This window comes from Choloepus didactylus, chromosome 16 (genome assembly GCF_015220235.1).
Source record: "Choloepus didactylus isolate mChoDid1 chromosome 16, mChoDid1.pri, whole genome shotgun sequence".
NCBI lineage: Eukaryota > Metazoa > Chordata > Mammalia > Pilosa > Megalonychidae > Choloepus > Choloepus didactylus.
Window position 1 is genome coordinate 82,935,551 of NC_051322.1, and position 7,041 is coordinate 82,942,591.

Sequence of the window (7,041 nt, forward strand, 5' to 3'; positions counted from 1 at the left end):
ATTACTAAATTATTTTCTGAATTTACTTTAAAGGCAGTCAAACTGAAATACAAGCTGATTTAGGATTAGCAAACTCAAGGTAAGTGATTTACCTGACTATCTACGAGATTGATATCTATATATTTATAATCTCAGGAAGTGATAACAAAGATTAAAGATAGTGATTACACTTAAGGGTTAATTGTGGCTTTCATGTCTTTATTGTGTCTTTATTGTTTCTTTCTTGAGTTTGTGAACAAAAAACAATACCTTGCATGGACCCTGTGCTAATAATACAGTGCTTCATTACCATCCCACACTCACTCAGCAAATGAATTGCCTCCATGCACATTAGTTTGAGTAGACATTTTCCAGATTTTTGAAATATATGTACATATCATATCATGCTTGTTATTAAAATTAAAAGTGAAAATTGTAATGAACTAAATCAAAATGTGAACAAGCTTCTTGATCCCAGACACATATTCTTTGCTTAATTTTCTCCCTTTTTTAATTTACTAGATTTTACTTTATTGGAAACATAAATTGAATATAATAAAAAGCACAAAATTTCATTTTCCAATCAAATCCACTCTGTTTATCATGCTAGCTTCAAATCCTGCCCAAAGAATATTTAATGTTATGAATAAATTTTATTTTCTACAGTTATGTTTTATATTATATAGTGCCAATTTGACACATTGGTCAGGCACTTTCCTCCATACTTTCTTTTATTATCATCATAGCCTTTATATCAAGATACATAGCAATGATAGAAGGGTTTCTTTAAAAGCTTAATATTAAATATTAAATAAATATCATTTCCCATTTTAATTTTATATTACTCTGTTAAGAAAAAAAATTAAAACTCATGTTATTTGAAACCTGGACATACTTTCATGATTAGCTGGGCTATGTAAAAGATGGTGACTTTTTCCTTCTGTTTTGTATGAAGATCCAAGTTCTAGAAAGTTGGGACCATTTTATAATTGCTTTTGAAAAGTGTGTTACAAAATTGATGACCTGTTATAAGCCAGGTAGCAAAGTAAGAATGAGGATAAAGGAGGGACATTTTTTTTCAGAAACAGGATTTCTGAAGACTCCCAGTCCATCAATTTTTCCCAAAATAGTTTGAGGAGGGGGTAAAATCTCAACATGAGCTTTAAGATACTGTCTCTTTGAGAGGATGGTAGTTGATTTGTGGGGAGGGGGATGGCTAAGTTGGACCATCCCCTTCTCCTCCAGCTGAGGAAATGGAAATAGAAAGTTTATGGCCCAGTGAGTGTGAAAATGGGTTGAAACTCTGATGCACAAAATTTTTTAAGAGGCTTCTTCTAGAAACAGACAACTTAGATTCCTCCTCACAATTCAACAAAGAATTTATTTTTTTAAATCACTTGGGAATTTCCTTCCACCATTCTGGTGGGAAGCTCACCTAAGGCAGTCATTAGTACAGCAACCTTCTAGGCCATAATGGAATTCCTGAAGAATGGAGACCCTGTAGAAGTGTTCAAAGGCAGCTGCCACAACCAGGATGTGGAAAATCTGATAAGACTGGAACCATATGTCAAACTTTCCAGGAAAGTAGCAGCCAGGGAGTCAAGAAGCATAAAGGGCAGCTCTGCTGATGTATATCACACATGAGGAAGAATCAGGCATCTGCCCCAGTTGGTGGCTTTAATAAATCCCTCAGTGGTAGTAAAGTGCATGGTGGGCACACCACCATTCAAGCCAAGTACCAGGAACACTTTCACCCTTGTCTGCAGGTGCTTAGGAGTGGCAAATGGGACCCAGCACACAATGATGGCAGAAATCCCCAGAATGCAGGCAGTGGAGAGGTAGATGAGACATGGCTGTGGGGAGCAGAAGGGGTAAAAGGCAGGTGACAACATTCCCCATAATCTGTAGAGCAATCCCTGAAGAGTCCAGTTTGGAAAATAGTCCAAGAGACTTTCTCTGAATTACAATAGATGGTGTGAAAGAGGCAGGAGAAACTAAGGCAGAACACCACACCCAAAAAGAATATCCCATAAACCACCTTCTCCTGTAGAGAAGTCATGAAGTGCATGTTTGGTCTGAGCATGGCCAGGATTCCCAAAATAGAGAAACAGCACAGAAACAAGCAGATGGGTCTAAATGCTGCCAGTTTCTGTATGGATGCAGAAGATGCTCTAGAAGGAAGCAGGAAAGGGGGATTTGGGAGGTCTGTGGCCAAGTAGCAGGTAGTCACTGCACTTCAGCCAGTTGGGGAGTTCATCATATGGATGACCTTCCAACATACATCCCAGATCTTATATATAAGCTCCTCCATTTTCTCCATGGCATGGTGGGCTTGTAGGAGAAGTGTCAGTATCCACACCACCCCCTCTTCTTCCTGGGGCACTGTTCATATTCACTCTTCTTCAGCTTTGATTGGGGTTATGTGATTGCCAGTTCACCCTACTCTTCTAGCTGGGGTCCTAGTTCATGCAGTTCCACATGTCAGTTTCTCTATTATTTGGAAGAGCCCCATTGTCCTGTGACACCACAGATCCTTTGTTGGAAGACATCTGACTGGTACCTCAATGTGCTGCAGCTTTGGTTGGAGAAAGGATGTGGTGTCTCAGACCCAGGGGGCATTGATATCCCTTTATGATAGACACACTATCATAAAGGACCAGCCCTGCTGTAGGTAGGGATCCCTCACACAACATCCCAGCAGCCCCAGGTATTCAGTGCCATCCCTTTGTCATGTATTTCTTTCTTTCTCATATTCTACCATTCCCATCACTTTTCAAAACCCACAAGTAAACTTAAATAATATTAGTAACACTCTCCAATATTATCCATATAGAATGCTTTTTGAAAAAGCAGACCACATCAATTTTTCTACAACTTCTTTTTATTATGTGAGAATTCATCAACTATGTGTTCAATTTTGTTTTCATTTTTAATAGAAGCATATAAGTGCAGACTACATATATCAATCAACTGATATTTGACCATTCCTTGATTGACAGAGCATTGGTTTTGGTAGGTTTCTTTGTTTTATTCTTTTTGCCACTATTAAAAAACAAATGCTGTAATAAACAGCCCTGTCTTTTTAATCTCATTCCAATCCTTTTATTTATTTATTTATTTGTTTGTTTGTTTGTTTATTTGTTGTTTATTTGTTTGCCAATCTTTTTATTTCTCAAATAAATGAGCATGGGTTCTTCAATTGTCTAATGAAGTGTTGTTGGGTAAGTTTTTAAAATATACACAAAATAAATTGATAAAACCCTGCTATGGATTGTGATTCTTTTTTAAACTAGTGCTTTCTTTTTTTTTTTCATTTTCCATGATAGTATAGTAACGTTTACTGACATATCATTTTGTGTGTGTGTGATGATAAAATTGCAAAATGACAATAATAGGTGTGTGATATCAGCTATCTGATATCATAGTTATAACCTGAATTGTTCTCAAACATCACCTTCTCTTCTATAGAATATTTAAAATATTCCAGATTTTACAGAGCAGAGCCATTGACTGTAACAGACACAAAGCACATATTCTCATCATAACTATTGTGATGAATAGCTCCAAAATAATGTTGCTGACATATATATATAAATCCTTTTTTTGCACATACATAAATTTCTTCCCCAAATTATAACCTTAAGATTTCTTTTGATGATTTATTTTCTTACTATATGCAATTAATGACCAGATGAAACCAAAGCTTTTAGCTAACAAACTGAATTATACTTGTGTTACTACTTAAATTGCAACTGTTACAAAAGGACCTTATGACTAGATTGCAAAATTTAGCCCTCAGTTATTTCTAAATGTCCTCAAGTTTGATTTCCTATGTGAGCTCAGTAATGAATTTACTCTTTATATTCCATGGCTTATTTATTGTATTGAAAGGATTTTTTTTAAAGACTTGAAATTTTCCATATGAAACAGAAAGCTATTATGGCTTTGGGATATTGGAACTAGATGTTCACAAACAGGCTTATGATGCTTATCATTTTATCACAAGCATCCAAGTGGTTCATTCCTTAATTTTACATATAAGACTGAGACCAAACTACAACTTTTAAGGAGACTCAATAATAAGTTAGTCAACAAATTTTAATAGTTATAAAATATGAATCTTCTACTATATGTGACTCTTCTTAGAGCAGACTCGACCTCATGGTATACAAACAAGTTAACCGTATGGCTGACTTGAAGATTGCTTCCATATCATAGATGCAAAGCACTGAGTATGGGCAAGACAAGTTTGTAAAAGAAAAAAATTGAAGAATTTAAAATGATGATTTCAAGACTTACTATAAAGCTACAGTAATGGAGAAAGGCAATATTTTATTAATATAAATAGATCAATGGAAAAGAATTAGAGATCTAAGCATGTGCACATATGTGTGTTCAACTGATTATAAGCTAAGAAGTCAAAGCAATTTAATCATATCTAGGTTATATACAAATATCCCTACAAATTAAAACAAAAATACAACCCAGTAAAAGTAGACAAAAGATTTGAATAGACACTTCACAGGAAAAAAAATACAAATGACAAAAAACACAGGAAAAAACCCTGGGTCCTATGTCATCAGAGAAATGCCATTATGGTAACAATGAAATATCACTTTTCACCCACTAGATTAGCCAAGATTTAAAATAATGATGTTACCAACTATTTGCTACTTCTAATATCATCAGACATTGTTGGTGGGAGTGGGAAATGGTAGAGCTGCTTTAGAAAACAATTTGGCAATTTCTGATAAAGTTACCATATGCCTACCATATGTCTCAGGAATATTCTCCTTGAAACTTATCCAAGAGGAGTGAAATCATATGTGCAGAACAATATTTGTGCATAAATGTACATGACAGCTTTATTCATAATTATCTGAACTTCAAACATTCCAACTGCCCATAAACAGAAACATATATAAAAAAACTGTGCTATATTCATAAAATCAATTCTACTCAGCAACAAAATGGAATCAACTGCTAATGCATCCAACAGCAGAGATGAATTTCAATAGCATTAGGTCAAGAAAAACAAACCAGACAAAAACATACTACATTATTCCATTTATATCATATTCTAGGATAGGTTAAATTAATCTCTGGTGATAGAAATCATATCATTCATGGCCTGCAATATGATGTGGGGGATTCACTGCAAAGACACATCAGAGAACTTTCTGAGGTGATAGAAATGCTCTCTTGATTGGGGCAGTAGTCAATCAGGTGTTTTCATTTGTCAAATCTCATCTATGTACACTTACAATCTGTGCAACTTATCTGTAAATTATGCTGTAATAATTTTTTTAAAGAATTCATTGTATGGTAACTTATGCTTATTATTTTTGTTTTTCTCAGAAACTTGCTCCAAATTGCTATATGATAAATATAAACCAAATCTTCAAGGCTACATTTTGCAAAATATATATCTCTATTTTAATTAATAAATTTCTGAGACATGGATTTAATTTGATTCCAGTATTTTTTCATGCTGAATAATGCTGTCATGAAGAATTTTATATGTTTTAATAACTTCAATTACTTCTTCATACCTGAATTCAGAAGTGTATTAACAGCCCAATGAAAATATATGTCTTTCCAACTGTTTTTGGACTTAAGGAGAGAGGTTTAGATAATTGTATTAATCTGTTCATGACATATCATCAGTGTGCCTAACAAAGTACATCTCTTTTTTAATGATTTGTTATTCCCTTTATTCCTTTAACAATCCCTTCTGCCATACCCTGAGATTTTATATGTGCATTTGCTTATTTTTTTTTACAAGATGTGTGTTTCTATTCTGTGTTCATATATTTATATTTCACATAAATGACATGGTGCCATATAGCTCAACTACCATTTTTAAATTTAAGGTATCAATAGGAGACAAACTTATGCCAGAAAAGTTTATTGCTAAAAAGAATACTTAAGTTTCACATAAAAGATTTGTCCTAGGAAAAATCCCTTTGTATATAATCCTATTAGTCATCATATTCTTCAGTGTTTCAAAAAAGTGTCTATATCTGGAAATCTGAAGATATATTCTGACTGAACAAAAGAGTTTTGCTTCTAAATGTTATTTGACATTTTCCCAGTAGTTACTGTTCCCATTTGCTAATGCTGCCATTATGCAAACACCAGAAATGGATTGGGTTTTATAAAGGATATTTATTAAGTTATAAATTTACAATTCTAAGTGTCCAAATTAAGGCATCAATAAGATGATACCTTCACTGAAAAATGGCTGATGGCTTCCAGAACACTTTTGTCAGCTGGGGAGGCATGTGGCTAGTGTCTGCTGTTCCTTTGCTCCCAGGTTGCATTTCAAAATGGCTTTCTCCAAAATGTCTCTGGGTCTCTCTTAGGTTCTCTGGGGAAAAGTCTGGTTTTTATCTCTTAGCTTAGCATCTCCAAATGTCCTTCTGTCCACATCTCCAAACATCTCTAAGTGTCAGCAAACATCTGAGTCTGTTTCAGCTCTCAGATCTCTTAAATAATCCAGTGAACTACTCAAGCCCCACCCTGAATGGGTGGGGTCTACACCTCTATCAAAATAATTTAATCAGATTTCAAAAGATCACAACCTAATCAAGACTAATAAGTCTGGTTCCACAAGACTACATTAAATAACATGGCTTTTGCAGAGACATATTATATCCAAACTGGCAGTTATCTTCCAGTTTTTTCTCACAATAAATACAAGAGTTTAAAAAAAAGGGTAAAATAATAATTTTATTGCATGAGGGTTGTTCTTTAAAGGATCCATCCTCCTTTTAACCTTTATTTCACCACAATCCTTTAAATAATGACCATGTTTGTTGTGTACCTTGAGGCAAAAGGGGAGAAAAATCCAACAAAAGAAAGTGGAATAATGAAAATATCATTTACAATAGAATCACTACATAACTAAATATAAACAGTTTGTACTAATTTGACTGCTAGATTTTGGGTCCTTGCTTTCAACTTTCCACTTTTTTTTCAGAAAAAATGCTGTCTTCCAATATGTGTGAAACAGTCTTACTAAATTTTATCTGTTAGCAGTAAATTTGACTTCCTCCTTCA

The 7,041-nt window shown here is 34.2% G+C and overlaps 1 pseudogene; it reads right to left on the reverse strand.

The window, feature by feature from the left end:
• Positions 1-1,410: 1,410 nt before the first annotated feature.
• On the reverse strand, positions 1,411-6,106 carry LOC119511393 (annotated as a pseudogene).
• Between the last annotated feature and the right edge of the window lie 935 nt (positions 6,107-7,041).